Here is a 17,488-nt window from a genome sequence, read left to right on the forward strand (position 1 = left end):
CTTATGGCGGTCTCTGTGAGCTTCTCAGCGACATTCAGCCAGCCAGGTATCCTGCCTGCAGTAGATGGAATGTGGCAATGGAACGCTGGCTGCGCGTGTCATAATAGGCTCTGAGCCTTTATATACCTGTGCACAGCAGCAGCCACCTTCAGTCTGCTGCTGGACAGCCAGCAGCAGCAGCAGCAGGAGAGGTATGTAATCAGGAGCCCTCCTGCTAAGGGTAGACAGCTGCTCGTTCCACCCCACCCCCCGCCTTAATTGGTTCTCCTCCCTTCCAACGGTGTTGAGGCGGGTGGGAACAGCAGGGGGTGAAGGTGCTGTGTTTAAAGAGGTGGAGTTATGCAGATCTAAAACGCGTGGATTGCAGCAGCAGCAAGCCGAAAAGTGCAGGCATGTAAGGGATCTAGAGGTTGACAACATGTCTTCTTAACGGGAGTCCAGGAGCTCATCTCCACAAATGGACTTTTCAGGATCCTTGGGTGGCTCCGTAGTTTGAAACCAATTCTGGTTATCGCTTCTCGGCCTTTTGGCTAAGATCAAGTGTAGTATCTGTTCTTATCAGTTTAATATCTGATACGTCCCCTATCTGGGGACCATATATTAAATTGATTTTTAGAACAGGGAGATGGAAAAAGAGCTTGCTCTGTCCACTCCACGCATTGACCTGGTATTGCAGTATCTCCAGGACCGGTGCACCCCTTCTTTAATGCAGTTTCTAAAATCAGAAAGAATTGAATTCAATGTTTTTTGTTCATTTTGCTTGTTTGTCGGATTTTGGGATGGACTCTTTGGCTTTGCTTTTCTTCTCCTCATTGGATTTTTCATGTTCAAAGTTGCAGAAGCCAGATTACAAGCTCATTTTGGTTCAACTTCAGCAACTGTGCATTGCATTGCCATGTAATGTGATGCAATGCTATCTTTCTAGCTCTCCCTTTTTACTTCCTTTTGGATAAACAGACATATTAGGCAAGCATTTTGGAGCTTTCACCTAAATAACTACAGGTGGTGAGATAAGCTGCACAATATAATTGACCTTTCAGTATATTGTTGCACACACACCATCTATTTAGCAAATGCCCTTGTTATCAACAGCAGCCTTTTAAACTCACCTGAGCTAACAGGTATGTGCGCTGGTTACTCTGCTGCGCTTAAAATTTCTTTTTTGGTTTGCTACAATGCCTTTTCTGAAACGTTGTCTCCTTCTGCTGGAACACTGACTTCTTTCATTTAATGCCTGCAGACTATAAAAGAGAACCCAACCCAAAAAGTTTGGTTGATTAGTCTGTGGGATTCTGTTAAACTGTTGCTTATGGCGGTCTCTGTGAGCTTCTCAGCGACATTCAGCCAGCCAGGTATCCTGCCTGCAGTAGATGGAATGTGGCAATGGAACGCTGGCTGCGCGTGTCATAATAGGCTCTGAGCCTTTATATACCTGTGCACAGCAGCAGCCACCTTCAGTCTGCTGCTGGACAGCCAGCAGCAGCAGCAGCAGGAGAGGTATGTAATCAGGAGCCCTCCTGCTAAGGGTAGACAGCTGCTCGTTCCACCCCACCCCCCGCCTTAATTGGTTCTCCTCCCTTCCAACGGTGTTGAGGCGGGTGGGAACAGCAGGGGGTGAAGGTGCTGTGTTTAAAGAGGTGGAGTTATGCAGATCTAAAACGCGTGGATTGCAGCAGCAGCAAGCCGAAAAGTGCAGGCATGTAAGGGATCTAGAGGTTGACAACATGTCTTCTTAACGGGAGTCCAGGAGCTCATCTCCACAAATGGACTTTTCAGGATCCTTGGGTGGCTCCGTAGTTTGAAACCAATTCTGGTTATCGCTTCTCGGCCTTTTGGCTAAGATCAAGTGTAGTATCTGTTCTTATCAGTTTAATATCTGATACGTCCCCTATCTGGGGACCATATATTAAATGGATTTTTAGAACAGGGAGATGGAAAAAGAGCTTGCTCTGTCCACTCCACGCATTGACCTGGTATTGCAGTATCTCCAGGACCGGTGCACCCCTTCTTTAATGCAGTTTCTAAAATCAGAAAGAATTGAATTCAATGTTTTTTGTTCATTTTGCTTGTTTGTCGGATTTTGGGATGGACTCTTTGGCTTTGCTTTTCTTCTCCTCATTGGATTTTTCATGTTCAAAGTTGCAGAAGCCAGATTACAAGCTCATTTTGGTTCAACTTCAGCAACTGTGCATTGCATTGCCATGTAATGTGATGCAATGCTATCTTTCTAGCTCTCCCTTTTTACTTCCTTTTGGATAAACAGACATATTAGGCAAGCATTTTGGAGCTTTCACCTAAATAACTACAGGTGGTGAGATAAGCTGCACAATATAATTGACCTTTCAGTATATTGTTGCACACACACCATCTATTTAGCAAATGCCCTTGTTATCAACAGCAGCCTTTTAAACTCACCTGAGCTAACAGGTATGTGCGCTGGTTACTCTGCTGCGCTTAAAATTTCTTTTTTGGTTTGCTACAATGCCTTTTCTGAAACGTTGTCTCCTTCTGCTGGAACACTGACTTCTTTCATTTAATGCCTGCAGACTATAAAAGAGAACCCAACCCAAAAAGTTTGGTTGATTAGTCTGTGGCATTCTGTTAAACTGTTGCTTATGGCGGTCTCTGTGAGCTTCTCAGCGACATTCAGCCAGCCAGGTATCCTGCCTGCAGTAGATGGAATGTGGCAATGGAACGCTGGCTGCGCGTGTCATAATAGGCTCTGAGCCTTTATATACCTGTGCACAGCAGCAGCCACCTTCAGTCTGCTGCTGGACAGCCAGCAGCAGCAGCAGCAGGAGAGGTATGTAATCAGGAGCCCTCCTGCTAAGGGTAGACAGCTGCTCGTTCCACCCCACCCCCCGCCTTAATTGGTTCTCCTCCCTTCCAACGGTGTTGAGGCGGGTGGGAACAGCAGGGGGTGAAGGTGCTGTGTTTAAAGAGGTGGAGTTATGCAGATCTAAAACGCGTGGATTGCAGCAGCAGCAAGCCGAAAAGTGCAGGCATGTAAGGGATCTAGAGGTTGACAACATGTCTTCTTAACGGGAGTCCAGGAGCTCATCTCCACAAATGGACTTTTCAGGATCCTTGGGTGGCTCCGTAGTTTGAAACCAATTCTGGTTATCGCTTCTCGGCCTTTTGGCTAAGATCAGGTGCAGTGATCTAAAGGTTGCTGCCTTGGTCTCGGCTAGGAGGTGCCTGGGGTACCCGACTTGTTGGCCTTGGGGGATCGCTCTCTCTTAACGGAGGGAGCTTCACCTCCTTGCAGCTATTGGCAGGTCGGCTTAGTCCCCGGACAACGGGGAGCGATCGCGTCTTGTCTTCGGGGCGACCCGAGGAAATAAGGGCGTTTTCCTTTGCTGAGCTTTATCGCTTAGTGGGCTGTGTAAGTTCTTGGGGTACCCCTCCCTCGGTCTTGGGTTTGTTCCTGCTTTTGTGGGATTCATTCCCTTGTTACTATTGGGGGAGGGCTTAGTCCCTGAGGGCCGAAAATGCCTTTTTCTTTTGGATTTGCGGTGGGGGAGACTCCACTGCGACAGTCCATTAGAATCATGGTGGATGAATGCCAGCGCCATGAGACGAATCTGCAGTACATCGTGCATGAGATTCTTTTTGGGTTCTTCCACCTGGAGCGAGATAAGATCCTGTGTCTTTACGATCAGGAATTCCGTGGGCGATATACCATTTCCTTTATGGCTAAATCATGCTGTGATAATATCCATGCAGCACTGATGGTTGCGGACAAGGACGATGAGAGACTGAACGGGCTGAGCTTTGACTTCCTGTACGGTGAAGAGGAAGTACCCTTGGTGATCTTCATGTACAGCCCATTCGTCTCTGAGGGCGATATCGAAACCTTTTTGAAGCGTTACTGCAAGTCAGTGCGCTTCTCACATGATATCCTCAACTCCCAGCGCTTCTGGAATGGGAAGAGGAAATACCTGGTGAAGTTCCATCCAGATCAGAGCGGCATTGGTGGTCTTCACCACCCGCCTGCTAATTTTGCCATTGGTAATGTCAGGGGATTCCTACGCTACCCAGGAATGCCCCTTCAATGCCGGAATTGTCATGAATATGGGCATACACGAGAAAATTGTACAAGGGCTCATGTAGTCTTTTGCAACAAGTGCGGTAAGAGTGGGCACACCTCCGCTACGTGTGACTCTGAGATCGTATGTAACCTATGTGGGAAGGCAGGTCACGCCTTCAGGAATTGTCCGAGCAAAAAGTCAAAAACATATGACATGTTTAAGTCAGGTCAACTGACTATCCAAGAATACTTCGGAGGGAGTATTACTACACCTGCCCCTGGACCTGGGTTGGCGCACGCTGACGGGTCCGGAACAAATCCTTCAACGGCTCCGCCAGAGGGCCCGCTGGTAGTTCCACAGAAGGACGGTCGTAGGGGTTCCATAAGATTAACCGAGGGTTCGCTCTCTGTGGAATTGATCGATGTTCTGGCTCTAGATGTTGCCGTATCTCAGAGTCAAGAGGAAGGGTCCTCATCCAGCATGAATGCACCACCGGCATTATGTGGAACTGAGGAGACCTCTAGTACCCCGATTAAGCAAGCACCCAGATTCGCCACACCATCATCGGTGATCTTGGGTAAGGGCAAAAAGGGTACGCTCCTTAATCGATCAACCAGTGTGTCGGATAGAGAGACCTCTAGGGCGCGAAGTAAAAAGGACCCGGCTAAGACCCAGTCGAGCCCTGGTCCTCGAACCAGAAGTCGCAGTAGTTCCGTGACCAGACCAGAGGACAAGACGACCCAGAGGGATGACACCCGTTCCATAGACCAGACCGCCATGAGGACTGCAGATGCACAGGACTTGGAAAAGATGGACAGCTCCCAGCCTCTGAAAAGGCAACGGGAGGACGTAAAGCAACCTGATATCCAAAGAAAACACGGATGTCGAGGTCCAGATGAGGAGTCAAAAGTGGATGATGCCTTTTTGCCTGCTTCAGATCCCGGTAATATTAAACAAATCCTGACCCCTGGAGATGCGGAGGAGGAGGTGCCGTGTATTGACTTCTTCCCATCTTCAGATCCTGATTCTTCTTAATGTCTGTTCCTTTTAAAATCTCCTCACTAAATGTGAGGTCCCTAAAGAGCCCTACACGTAGGGCTGCTTTATTTTCTTATTTAGAGACATTGGACTTTGATTTCTGGTTTCTACAAGAATGTGGTATACAGAGTAATTTAAATTATAAGGACTTAAAAGAAGACTGGAAACTGGGCGCTTCTGTGTGGTCCGGTGCTAATGACTGTCGTGCTGCCGGAGTTGGACTACTTTGCCGTGGACATTCTACCATCATTCAATCTGTGACTGAAATTATACCTGGCAGAGCTATTTTAATACATCTTGTTTTTAATGGACTTTCTTTACGTTTATTAAATGTGTACGCTCCTCCTGGGAAGCAGGAAAGGGCGGATTTACTTGAAATATTGCCATTATTTTGTGTTGGGTCAACCCCCCTGCTAGTGGGAGGAGATTTTAATTGTTTACGTGATGGGGAATCCCGGCAGGGTGGGGATGTGAATCGTAAAGACCGTACCTCCTATTTGTTGAAAAGTTTAATTGATGATTTTAGATTACAGGACTGCTGGAAGGAACTCTTGCCGGCGGATCCAGGTGTTACATGGTCCAATGGAAGAGTTTCTTCTAGAATTGATTTCATATTTGCTTCTACTGCCTTTAAACCTTGTAAATGTTTTCTTTTATCTAATTTATTCTCTGATCATAAAGTTTTATCTGTGTTTTTAGAGTTAGCAGGGGAACAAAATACCTCAAGAGGCCCATGGAGATTAAATACAACTCTCCTAGAGGATATTGATATTCAAAAGAGGTTTGTGCAGGCCTACCAGTGCTGGCAATCAAAGAGAGACCCCCGCGCCTCGATGCTGGATTGGTGGGAGAGCATTAAACCTAAGATTAAATTATTTTTTATTAAGGCAGGGAAAATGAAAGCAAAAAAGAAAAAGCAGTGGTTTTATGTTTTTAATATGAGATTACAAGTACTCTTTAAACTAAAAGAAGTTGGTATTGATGTGGATGATGATATTGCAAATCTTAAGTCTGAAATAAAAAATGCTCTTAATGAAAAAGGAAAACAAATAATTTTTAACTCCCATGTACAGCACCTGGAGGAAGGAGAGAAATGCTCCCGATTCTTCTTCAAAAAGGTAATGGGGAGGAGGGACGCAATCCTAAATCTTGAAGGTGAAAATGATATTAAGGGTATGTTAGGAAAAGCTTTTAATTTTTATCAACTTCTTTTTAACACTAAAGTTATAGATCCATCCTTTTTAGAGTATGCTATTAATTCCCTTGATTTTAAGTTAGATATTTTAGACCAGGGTATTTTATCTAGGGATCTCACCAGTGAGGAACTTTTACAGATTTTTAAAAGTTTCTCCAGTGGGAAAGCCCCTGGGGAAGACGGTCTACCGATTGAGTTTTATCTGACTTTTTGGGGAATTTTAAAGAACGATATGTTTTTATTGTTTAAAGAAGCTTTTAATACTAATAAATTACCCCCATCTTGGAGGAGAGGTCTGGTATCTTTAATATATAAAAAAGGGGATAGGAGCCAACTTAAAAACTGGCGGCCTATTACGCTTTTAAACCTTGATTATAAAATTTTAGCTAAACTTATTGCAGTCCGTTTAAAACCCTTTATAGCCAAATTAATTCACCCTAACCAGGTATGTGGTGTTCCCGGAAGAACCATAGCTGAGTCCCTCAACATAATTAGGGATACCATATGGTATTCAAAAGAGAGAAGTCAAAACCTTGCTATTTTATCCTTAGACTTTGAAAAAGCTTTTGACAGGGTATCGCATGAATTTCTTTTTATGGTTCTTAAAAAAATGGCGTTTCCAGAGAAAATTTTAACCCGCATTATGCTTTTATATCATTCTTGTTTTAGTCAAATTTCTGTAAATGGGTTTTTAACGAAGGGGGTTCCTCTATTATCAGGGGTGAAACAAGGGTGCCCTCTCTCACCACTGCTCTTTATCTGTGTTATGGAACCACTATTAACCATACTGAGAAAAGATAAAGTAATTAAAGGGGTACCTATTCCCGGGAGTAGGGGTATGCAACTTAAAGCCCTAAGTTACATGGATGATGTTACCATACTATGTCCAGATTCCACATCTCTGAGGAGGGTATTGAGAAACACACAATTTTTCTGTGAAGCCTCAGGTTTTAAATTAAATATAGATAAATGTGACTGTTTTAATGTGGGGGGATGGGACTCCTCTTTGACCCCTGGGATAGTGATACAGAAAAATCACATAAAAATTTTAGGAATTATTTTTAACCAAGCCAATGAGGGGGACCCTAACTGGGACTCTGCAATGGATAAAATAGAAAAAAAGATCTCATTGTGGAATTTAAGGAACCTTAGTATGGAAGGTAAAATTTTAATTATTAAAGCTGTTTTAATTCCCATTATGTTGTATGTTGCAATGGTGTTTCCCCCTTCCAATTTACAAATCAAGAAAGTAACAAGAATTGTTTTTATGTTTTTATGGGGTTCAAAAATGGAAAAGTTAAAAAGAGATCTGATGTACAAATGTAAATCTAATGGAGGTAAAGATGTACCCAATTTTTTTACCTTTTTCCATATAAAGTATTTCTGCTTCTGTTTTAAGGTTTTTAAATCTGATGGCATTTTTAGTTATTTTTTAAAATATGCAGCAGGAATGATTTTTAAAAGGTGGTTTAGCCTACCTTTAAGTTCTCCTGTGCTCCTGTGCCCACCTAAACAGTATGTGATACTTGAGAAAACGGTCAGACTTTTAGGTCTCCAGGAATTGGAGCCTGATATATTGGGGGACCAAAGGAAGGTATCTATTGCTTGCAGACACTCTGAGGACACAATTCCTGTCTCCAATTTTTCACAGGCAAGGTCCAAAACGGTGTGGCGAAATGTGTACGGGAAATATCTTGGAAATGTACACAAGGACCTTGCCTGGGCTATCGTCCACCAGTGCCTCCCTACCCGTGAGTTTCAACATAGGCGGGGGCTGGTGGCGAGAGCCAAATGTCCAAGAGATATATGCGGGGAAAGTGAGTCTGTATTGCATCTCTTTTGGAATTGTCATTTTGCACAGGAGGTTTGGAGAAAGGTAGGCCCACTTTTAAAATGGGCATGTGGCCTGAAAGATTTTAATCACTTTTATGTCTTTTATGGTCTTTTTAAGTGTCCAAATTTTAAACAATTCCGAGTTGCCTGGATTATTATTAATTGTTTTAAAAATGGCATGTGGAAAGTTAGAAATATTTTACTCTTCAAACATGATCATATTGATTCAACAGACTGTATAAAAATTGCTTTAAGTGAAATGTATATTTACTATCTCAGAGATAAAAAACTGTATGGAGCAAAAGAAGCGGCTTCTATGTGGTGTGTACAATTATGGAACACAATTAGTGGTAATTAAATAAACCCAAGTACATCTGTAATTATGATTTTCTTAATTGTTACAATGGTTTTATGATGGTAAATTGTGTTTTTACAAAAAACTTGAATTGATTATTATCATGTTTTATCATTTTATTGTAATGTTATAAATGTTCTTTTTTAAAACCTTTGTAAATATACTTTTGAATCAATAAAATTGCGTTGAAACCTTATCTGTTCTTATCAGTTTAATATCTGATACGTCCCCTATCTGGGGACCATATATTAAATGGATTTTTAGAACAGGGAGATGGAAAAAGAGCTTGCTCTGTCCACTCCACGCATTGACCTGGTATTGCAGTATCTCCAGGACCGGTGCACCCCTTCTTTAATGCAGTTTCTAAAATCAGAAAGAATTGAATTCAATGTTTTTTGTTCATTTTGCTTGTTTGTCGGATTTTGGGATGGACTCTCTTCTCAGCGACATTCAGCCAGCCAGGTATTCTGCCTGCAGTAGATGGAATGTGGCAATGGAACGCTGGCTGCGCGTGTCATAATAGGCTCTGAGCCTTTATATACCTGTGCACAGCAGCAGCCACCTTCAGTCTGCTGCTGGACAGCCAGCAGCAGCAGCAGCAGGAGAGGTATGTAATCAGGAGCCCTCCTGCTAAGGGTAGACAGCTGCTCGTTCCACCCCACCCCCCGCCTTAATTGGTTCTCCTCCCTTCCAACGGTGTTGAGGCGGGTGGGAACAGCAGGGGGTGAAGGTGCTGTGTTTAAAGAGGTGGAGTTATGCAGATCTAAAACGCGTGGATTGCAGCAGCAGCAAGCCGAAAAGTGCAGGCATGTAAGGGATCTAGAGGTTGACAACATGTCTTCTTAACGGGAGTCCAGGAGCTCATCTCCACAAATGGACTTTTCAGGATCCTTGGGTGGCTCCGTAGTTTGAAACCAATTCTGGTTATCGCTTCTCGGCCTTTTGGCTAAGATCAAGTGTAGTATCTGTTCTTATCAGTTTAATATCTGATACGTCCCCTATCTGGGGACCATATATTAAATGGATTTTTAGAACAGGGAGATGGAAAAAGAGCTTGCTCTGTCCACTCCACGCATTGACCTGGTATTGCAGTATCTCCAGGACCGGTGCACCCCTTCTTTAATGCAGTTTCTAAAATCAGAAAGAATTGAATTCAATGTTTTTTGTTCATTTTGCTTGTTTGTCGGATTTTGGGATGGACTCTTTGGCTTTGCTTTTCTTCTCCTCATTGGATTTTTCATGTTCAAAGTTGCAGAAGCCAGATTACAAGCTCATTTTGGTTCAACTTCAGCAACTGTGCATTGCATTGCCATGTAATGTGATGCAATGCTATCTTTCTAGCTCTCCCTTTTTACTTCCTTTTGGATAAACAGACATATTAGGCAAGCATTTTGGAGCTTTCACCTAAATAACTACAGGTGGTGAGATAAGCTGCACAATATAATTGACCTTTCAGTATATTGTTGCACACACACCATCTATTTAGCAAATGCCCTTGTTATCAACAGCAGCCTTTTAAACTCACCTGAGCTAACAGGTATGTGCGCTGGTTACTCTGCTGCGCTTAAAATTTCTTTTTTGGTTTGCTACAATGCCTTTTCTGAAACGTTGTCTCCTTCTGCTGGAACACTGACTTCTTTCATTTAATGCCTGCAGACTATAAAAGAGAACCCAACCCAAAAAGTTTGGTTGATTAGTCTGTGGCATTCTGTTAAACTGTTGCTTATGGCGGTCTCTGTGAGCTTCTCAGCGACATTCAGCCAGCCAGGTATCCTGCCTGCAGTAGATGGAATGTGGCAATGGAACGCTGGCTGCGCGTGTCATAATAGGCTCTGAGCCTTTATATACCTGTGCACAGCAGCAGCCACCTTCAGTCTGCTGCTGGACAGCCAGCAGCAGCAGCAGCAGGAGAGGTATGTAATCAGGAGCCCTCCTGCTAAGGGTAGACAGCTGCTCGTTCCACCCCACCCCCCGCCTTAATTGGTTCTCCTCCCTTCCAACGGTGTTGAGGCGGGTGGGAACAGCAGGGGGTGAAGGTGCTGTGTTTAAAGAGGTGGAGTTATGCAGATCTAAAACGCGTGGATTGCAGCAGCAGCAAGCCGAAAAGTGCAGGCATGTAAGGGATCTAGAGGTTGACAACATGTCTTCTTAACGGGAGTCCAGGAGCTCATCTCCACAAATGGACTTTTCAGGATCCTTGGGTGGCTCCGTAGTTTGAAACCAATTCTGGTTATCGCTTCTCGGCCTTTTGGCTAAGATCAAGTGTAGTATCTGTTCTTATCAGTTTAATATCTGATACGCCCCCTATCTGGGGACCATATATTAAATGGATTTTTAGAACAGGGAGATGGAAAAAGAGCTTGCTCTGTCCACTCCACGCATTGACCTGGTATTGCAGTATCTCCAGGACCGGTGCACCCCTTCTTTAATGCAGTTTCTAAAATCAGAAAGAATTGAATTCAATGTTTTTTGTTCATTTTGCTTGTTTGTCGGATTTTGGGATGGACTCTTTGGCTTTGCTTTTCTTCTCCTCATTGGATTTTTCATGTTCAAAGTTGCAGAAGCCAGATTACAAGCTCATTTTGGTTCAACTTCAGCAACTGTGCATTGCATTGCCATGTAATGTGATGCAATGCTATCTTTCTAGCTCTCCCTTTTTACTTCCTTTTGGATAAACAGACATATTAGGCAAGCATTTTGGAGCTTTCACCTAAATAACTACAGGTGGTGAGATAAGCTGCACAATATAATTGACCTTTCAGTATATTGTTGCACACACACCATCTATTTAGCAAATGCCCTTGTTATCAACAGCAGCCTTTTAAACTCACCTGAGCTAACAGGTATGTGCGCTGGTTACTCTGCTGCGCTTAAAATTTCTTTTTTGGTTTGCTACAATGCCTTTTCTGAAACGTTGTCTCCTTCTGCTGGAACACTGACTTCTTTCATTTAATGCCTGCAGACTATAAAAGAGAACCCAACCCAAAAAGTTTGGTTGATTAGTCTGTGGCATTCTGTTAAACTGTTGCTTATGGCGGTCTCTGTGAGCTTCTCAGCGACATTCAGCCAGCCAGGTATCCTGCCTGCAGTAGATGGAATGTGGCAATGGAACGCTGGCTGCGCGTGTCATAATAGGCTCTGAGCCTTTATATACCTGTGCACAGCAGCAGCCACCTTCAGTCTGCTGCTGGACAGCCAGCAGCAGCAGCAGCAGGAGAGGTATGTAATCAGGAGCCCTCCTGCTAAGGGTAGACAGCTGCTCGTTCCACCCCACCCCCCGCCTTAATTGGTTCTCCTCCCTTCCAACGGTGTTGAGGCAGGTGGGAACAGCAGGGGGTGAAGGTGCTGTGTTTAAAGAGGTGGAGTTATGCAGATCTAAAACGCGTGGATTGCAGCAGCAGCAAGCCGAAAAGTGCAGGCATGTAAGGGATCTAGAGGTTGACAACATGTCTTCTTAACGGGAGTCCAGGAGCTCATCTCCACAAATGGACTTTTCAGGATCCTTGGGTGGCTCCGTAGTTTGAAACCAATTCTGGTTATCGCTTCTCGGCCTTTTGGCTAAGATCAAGTGTAGTATCTGTTCTTATCAGTTTAATATCTGATACGTCCCCTATCTGGGGACCATATATTAAATGGATTTTTAGAACAGGGAGATGGAAAAAGAGCTTGCTCTGTCCACTCCACGCATTGACCTGGTATTGCAGTATCTCCAGGACCGGTGCACCCCTTCTTTAATGCAGTTTCTAAAATCAGAAAGAATTGAATTCAATGTTTTTTGTTCATTTTGCTTGTTTGTCGGATTTTGGGATGGACTCTTTGGCTTTGCTTTTCTTCTCCTCATTGGATTTTTCATGTTCAAAGTTGCAGAAGCCAGATTACAAGCTCATTTTGGTTCAACTTCAGCAACTGTGCATTGCATTGCCATGTAATGTGATGCAATGCTATCTTTCTAGCTCTCCCTTTTTACTTCCTTTTGGATAAACAGACATATTAGGCAAGCATTTTGGAGCTTTCACCTAAATAACTACAGGTGGTGAGATAAGCTGCACAATATAATTGACCTTTCAGTATATTGTTGCACACACACCATCTATTTAGCAAATGCCCTTGTTATCAACAGCAGCCTTTTAAACTCACCTGAGCTAACAGGTATGTGCGCTGGTTACTCTGCTGCGCTTAAAATTTCTTTTTTGGTTTGCTACAATGCCTTTTCTGAAACGTTGTCTCCTTCTGCTGGAACACTGACTTCTTTCATTTAATGCCTGCAGACTATAAAAGAGAACCCAACCCAAAAAGTTTGGTTGATTAGTCTGTGGCATTCTGTTAAACTGTTGCTTATGGCGGTCTCTGTGAGCTTCTCAGCGACATTCAGCCAGCCAGGTATCCTGCCTGCAGTAGATGGAATGTGGCAATGGAACGCTGGCTGCGCATGTCATAATAGGCTCTGAGCCTTTATATACCTGTGCACAGCAGCAGCCACCTTCAGTCTGCTGCTGGACAGCCAGCAGCAGCAGCAGCAGGAGAGGTATGTAATCAGGAGCCCTCCTGCTAAGGGTAGACAGCTGCTCGTTCCACCCCACCCCCCGCCTTAATTGGTTCTCCTCCCTTCCAACGGTGTTGAGGCGGGTGGGAACAGCAGGGGGTGAAGGTGCTGTGTTTAAAGAGGTGGAGTTATGCAGATCTAAAACGCGTGGATTGCAGCAGCAGCAAGCCGAAAAGTGCAGGCATGTAAGGGATCTAGAGGTTGACAACATGTCTTCTTAACGGGAGTCCAGGAGCTCATCTCCACAAATGGACTTTTCAGGATCCTTGGGTGGCTCCGTAGTTTGAAACCAATTCTGGTTATCGCTTCTCGGCCTTTTGGCTAAGATCAAGTGTAGTATCTGTTCTTATCAGTTTAATATCTGATACGTCCCCTATCTGGGGACCATATATTAAATGGATTTTTAGAACAGGGAGATGGAAAAAGAGCTTGCTCTGTCCACTCCACGCATTGACCTGGTATTGCAGTATCTCCAGGACCGGTGCACCCCTTCTTTAATGCAGTTTCTAAAATCAGAAAGAATTGAATTCAATGTTTTTTGTTCATTTTGCTTGTTTGTCGGATTTTGGGATGGACTCTTTGGCTTTGCTTTTCTTCTCCTCATTGGATTTTTCATGTTCAAAGTTGCAGAAGCCAGATTACAAGCTCATTTTGGTTCAACTTCAGCAACTGTGCATTGCATTGCCATGTAATGTGATGCAATGCTATCTTTCTAGCTCTCCCTTTTTACTTCCTTTTGGATAAACAGACATATTAGGCAAGCATTTTGGAGCTTTCACCTAAATAACTACAGGTGGTGAGATAAGCTGCACAATATAATTGACCTTTCAGTATATTGTTGCACACACACCATCTATTTAGCAAATGCCCTTGTTATCAACAGCAGCCTTTTAAACTCACCTGAGCTAACAGGTATGTGCGCTGGTTACTCTGCTGCGCTTAAAATTTCTTTTTTGGTTTGCTACAATGCCTTTTCTGAAACGTCTCCTTCTGCTGGAACACTGACTTCTTTCATTTAATGCCTGCAGACTATAAAAGAGAACCCAACCCAAAAAGTTTGGTTGATTAGTCTGTGGCATTCTGTTAAACTGTTGCTTATGGCGGTCTCTGTGAGCTTCTCAGCGACATTCAGCCAGCCAGGTATCCTGCCTGCAGTAGATGGAATGTGGCAATGGAACGCTGGCTGCGCGTGTCATAATAGGCTCTGAGCCTTTATATACCTGTGCACAGCAGCAGCCACCTTCAGTCTGCTGCTGGACAGCCAGCAGCAGCAGCAGGAGAGGTATGTAATCAGGAGCCCTCCTGCTAAGGGTAGACAGCTGCTCGTTCCACCCCACCCCCCGCCTTAATTGGTTCTCCTCCCTTCCAACGATGTTGAGGCGGGTGGGAACAGCAGGGGGTGAAGGTGCTGTGTTTAAAGAGGTGGAGTTATGCAGATCTAAAACGCGTGGATTGCAGCAGCAGCAAGCCGAAAAGTGCAGGCATGTAAGGGATCTAGAGGTTGACAACATGTCTTCTTAACGGGAGTCCAGGAGCTCATCTCCACAAATGGACTTTTCAGGATCCTTGGGTGGCTCCGTAGTTTGAAACCAATTCTGGTTATCGCTTCTCGGCCTTTTGGCTAAGATCAAGTGTAGTATCTGTTCTTATCAGTTTAATATCTGATACGTCCCCTATCTGGGGACCATATATTAAATGGATTTTTAGAACAGGGAGATGGAAAAAGAGCTTGCTCTGTCCACTCCACGCATTGACCTGGTATTGCAGTATCTCCAGGACCGGTGCACCCCTTCTTTAATGCAGTTTCTAAAATCAGAAAGAATTGAATTCAATGTTTTTTGTTCATTTTGCTTGTTTGTCGGATTTTGGGATGGACTCTTTGGCTTTGCTTTTCTTCTCCTCATTGGATTTTTCATGTTCAAAGTTGCAGAAGCCAGATTACAAGCTCATTTTGGTTCAACTTCAGCAACTGTGCATTGCATTGCCATGTAATGTGATGCAATGCTATCTTTCTAGCTCTCCCTTTTTACTTCCTTTTGGATAAACAGACATATTAGGCAAGCATTTTGGAGCTTTCACCTAAATAACTACAGGTGGTGAGATAAGCTGCACAATATAATTGACCTTTCAGTATATTGTTGCACACACACCATCTATTTAGCAAATGCCCTTGTTATCAACAGCAGCCTTTTAAACTCACCTGAGCTAACAGGTATGTGCGCTGGTTACTCTGCTGCGCTTAAAATTTCTTTTTTGGTTTGCTACAATGCCTTTTCTGAAACGTTGTCTCCTTCTGCTGGAACACTGACTTCTTTCATTTAATGCCTGCAGACTATAAAAGAGAACCCAACCCAAAAAGTTTGGTTGATTAGTCTGTGGCATTCTGTTAAACTGTTGCTTATGGCGGTCTCTGTGAGCTTCTCAGCGACATTCAGCCAGCCAGGTATCCTGCCTGCAGTAGATGGAATGTGGCAATGGAACGCTGGCTGCGCGTGTCATAATAGGCTCTGAGCCTTTATATACCTGTGCACAGCAGCAGCCACCTTCAGTCTGCTGCTGGACAGCCAGCAGCAGCAGCAGCAGGAGAGGTATGTAATCAGGAGCCCTCCTGCTAAGGGTAGACAGCTGCTCGTTCCACCCCACCCCCCGCCTTAATTGGTTCTCCTCCCTTCCAACGGTGTTGAGGCGGGTGGGAACAGCAGGGGGTGAAGGTGCTGTGTTTAAAGAGGTGGAGTTATGCAGATCTAAAACGCGTGGATTGCAGCAGCAGCAAGCCGAAAAGTGCAGGCATGTAAGGGATCTAGAGGTTGACAACATGTCTTCTTAACGGGAGTCCAGGAGCTCATCTCCACAAATGGACTTTTCAGGATCCTTGGGTGGCTCCGTAGTTTGAAACCAATTCTGGTTATCGCTTCTCGGCCTTTTGGCTAAGATCAAGTGTAGTATCTGTTCTTATCAGTTTAATATCTGATACGTCCCCTATCTGGGGACCATATATTAAATGGATTTTTAGAACAGGGAGATGGAAAAAGAGCTTGCTCTGTCCACTCCACGCATTGACCTGGTATTGCAGTATCTCCAGGACCGGTGCACCCCTTCTTTAATGCAGTTTCTAAAATCAGAAAGAATTGAATTCAATGTTTTTTGTTCATTTTGCTTGTTTGTCGGATTTTGGGATGGACTCTTTGGCTTTGCTTTTCTTCTCCTCATTGGATTTTTCATGTTCAAAGTTGCAGAAGCCAGATTACAAGCTCATTTTGGTTCAACTTCAGCAACTGTGCATTGCATTGCCATGTAATGTGATGCAATGCTATCTTTCTAGCTCTCCCTTTTTACTTCCTTTTGGATAAACAGACATATTAGGCAAGCATTTTGGAGCTTTCACCTAAATAACTACAGGTGGTGAGATAAGCTGCACAATATAATTGACCTTTCAGTATATTGTTGCACACACACCATCTATTTAGCAAATGCCCTTGTTATCAACAGCAGCCTTTTAAACTCACCTGAGCTAACAGGTATGTGCGCTGGTTACTCTGCTGCGCTTAAAATTTCTTTTTTGGTTTGCTACAATGCCTTTTCTGAAACGTTGTCTCCTTCTGCTGGAACACTGACTTCTTTCATTTAATGCCTGCAGACTATAAAAGAGAACCCAACCCAAAAAGTTTGGTTGATTAGTCTGTGGCATTCTGTTAAACTGTTGCTTATGGCGGTCTCTGTGAGCTTCTCAGCGACATTCAGCCAGCCAGGTATCCTGCCTGCAGTAGATGGAATGTGGCAATGGAACGCTGGCTGCGCGTGTCATAATAGGCTCTGAGCCTTTATATACCTGTGCACAGCAGCAGCCACCTTCAGTCTGCTGCTGGACAGCCAGCAGCAGCAGCAGCAGGAGAGGTATGTAATCAGGAGCCCTCCTGCTAAGGGTAGACAGCTGCTCGTTCCACCCCACCCCCCGCCTTAATTGGTTCTCCTCCCTTCCAACGGTGTTGAGGCGGGTGGGAACAGCAGGGGGTGAAGGTGCTGTGTTTAAAGAGGTGGAGTTATGCAGATCTAAAACGCGTGGATTGCAGCAGCAGCAAGCCGAAAAGTGCAGGCATGTAAGGGATCTAGAGGTTGACAACATGTCTTCTTAACGGGAGTCCAGGAGCTCATCTCCACAAATGGACTTTTCAGGATCCTTGGGTGGCTCCGTAGTTTGAAACCAATTCTGGTTATCGCTTCTCGGCCTTTTGGCTAAGATCAAGTGTAGTATCTGTTCTTATCAGTTTAATATCTGATACGTCCCCTATCTGGGGACCATATATTAAATGGATTTTTAGAACAGGGAGATGGAAAAAGAGCTTGCTCTGTCCACTCCACGCATTGACCTGGTATTGCAGTATCTCCAGGACCGGTGCACCCCTTCTTTAATGCAGTTTCTAAAATCAGAAAGAATTGAATTCAATGTTTTTTGTTCATTTTGCTTGTTTGTCGGATTTTGGGATGGACTCTTT

At 44.1% G+C, this 17,488-nt stretch overlaps 10 non-coding genes across 10 annotated transcripts; all 10 read left to right on the forward strand.

Moving 5' to 3' along the window:
• Positions 1-510: 510 nt before the first annotated feature.
• On the forward strand, positions 511-701 carry LOC141183524 (U2 spliceosomal RNA). Its single transcript, XR_012258414.1, has one exon. It is a non-coding gene; the product is annotated as a U2 spliceosomal RNA (small nuclear RNA).
• A 1,115-nt stretch (positions 702-1,816) lies between these two features.
• On the forward strand, positions 1,817-2,007 carry LOC141183043 (U2 spliceosomal RNA). The gene has a single exon (XR_012258057.1). It is a non-coding gene; the product is annotated as a U2 spliceosomal RNA (small nuclear RNA).
• Positions 2,008-8,612: 6,605 nt separating this feature from the next.
• Positions 8,613-8,801, forward strand: LOC141183343 (U2 spliceosomal RNA). The gene has a single exon (XR_012258325.1). It is a non-coding gene; the product is annotated as a U2 spliceosomal RNA (small nuclear RNA).
• A 577-nt stretch (positions 8,802-9,378) lies between these two features.
• Positions 9,379-9,569, forward strand: LOC141183044 (U2 spliceosomal RNA). Its single transcript, XR_012258058.1, has one exon. It is a non-coding gene; the product is annotated as a U2 spliceosomal RNA (small nuclear RNA).
• Positions 9,570-10,684: 1,115 nt separating this feature from the next.
• Positions 10,685-10,875, forward strand: LOC141183219 (U2 spliceosomal RNA). Its single transcript, XR_012258217.1, has one exon. It is a non-coding gene; the product is annotated as a U2 spliceosomal RNA (small nuclear RNA).
• Positions 10,876-11,990: 1,115 nt separating this feature from the next.
• On the forward strand, positions 11,991-12,181 carry LOC141183045 (U2 spliceosomal RNA). The gene has a single exon (XR_012258059.1). It is a non-coding gene; the product is annotated as a U2 spliceosomal RNA (small nuclear RNA).
• A 1,115-nt stretch (positions 12,182-13,296) lies between these two features.
• Positions 13,297-13,487, forward strand: LOC141183046 (U2 spliceosomal RNA). Its single transcript, XR_012258060.1, has one exon. It is a non-coding gene; the product is annotated as a U2 spliceosomal RNA (small nuclear RNA).
• Positions 13,488-14,596: 1,109 nt separating this feature from the next.
• On the forward strand, positions 14,597-14,787 carry LOC141183047 (U2 spliceosomal RNA). Its single transcript, XR_012258061.1, has one exon. It is a non-coding gene; the product is annotated as a U2 spliceosomal RNA (small nuclear RNA).
• Positions 14,788-15,902: 1,115 nt separating this feature from the next.
• LOC141183048 (U2 spliceosomal RNA) lies at positions 15,903-16,093 on the forward strand. The gene has a single exon (XR_012258062.1). It is a non-coding gene; the product is annotated as a U2 spliceosomal RNA (small nuclear RNA).
• Positions 16,094-17,208: 1,115 nt separating this feature from the next.
• LOC141183049 (U2 spliceosomal RNA) lies at positions 17,209-17,399 on the forward strand. The gene has a single exon (XR_012258063.1). It is a non-coding gene; the product is annotated as a U2 spliceosomal RNA (small nuclear RNA).
• The last annotated feature ends 89 nt before the right edge of the window (positions 17,400-17,488 follow it).

This window comes from Phyllobates terribilis, unplaced genomic scaffold (assembly GCF_046119375.1).
Source record: "Phyllobates terribilis strain yellow unplaced genomic scaffold, ASM4611937v1 Scaffold_38__1_contigs__length_12584779, whole genome shotgun sequence".
NCBI classification, from domain to species: domain Eukaryota; kingdom Metazoa; phylum Chordata; class Amphibia; order Anura; family Dendrobatidae; genus Phyllobates; species Phyllobates terribilis.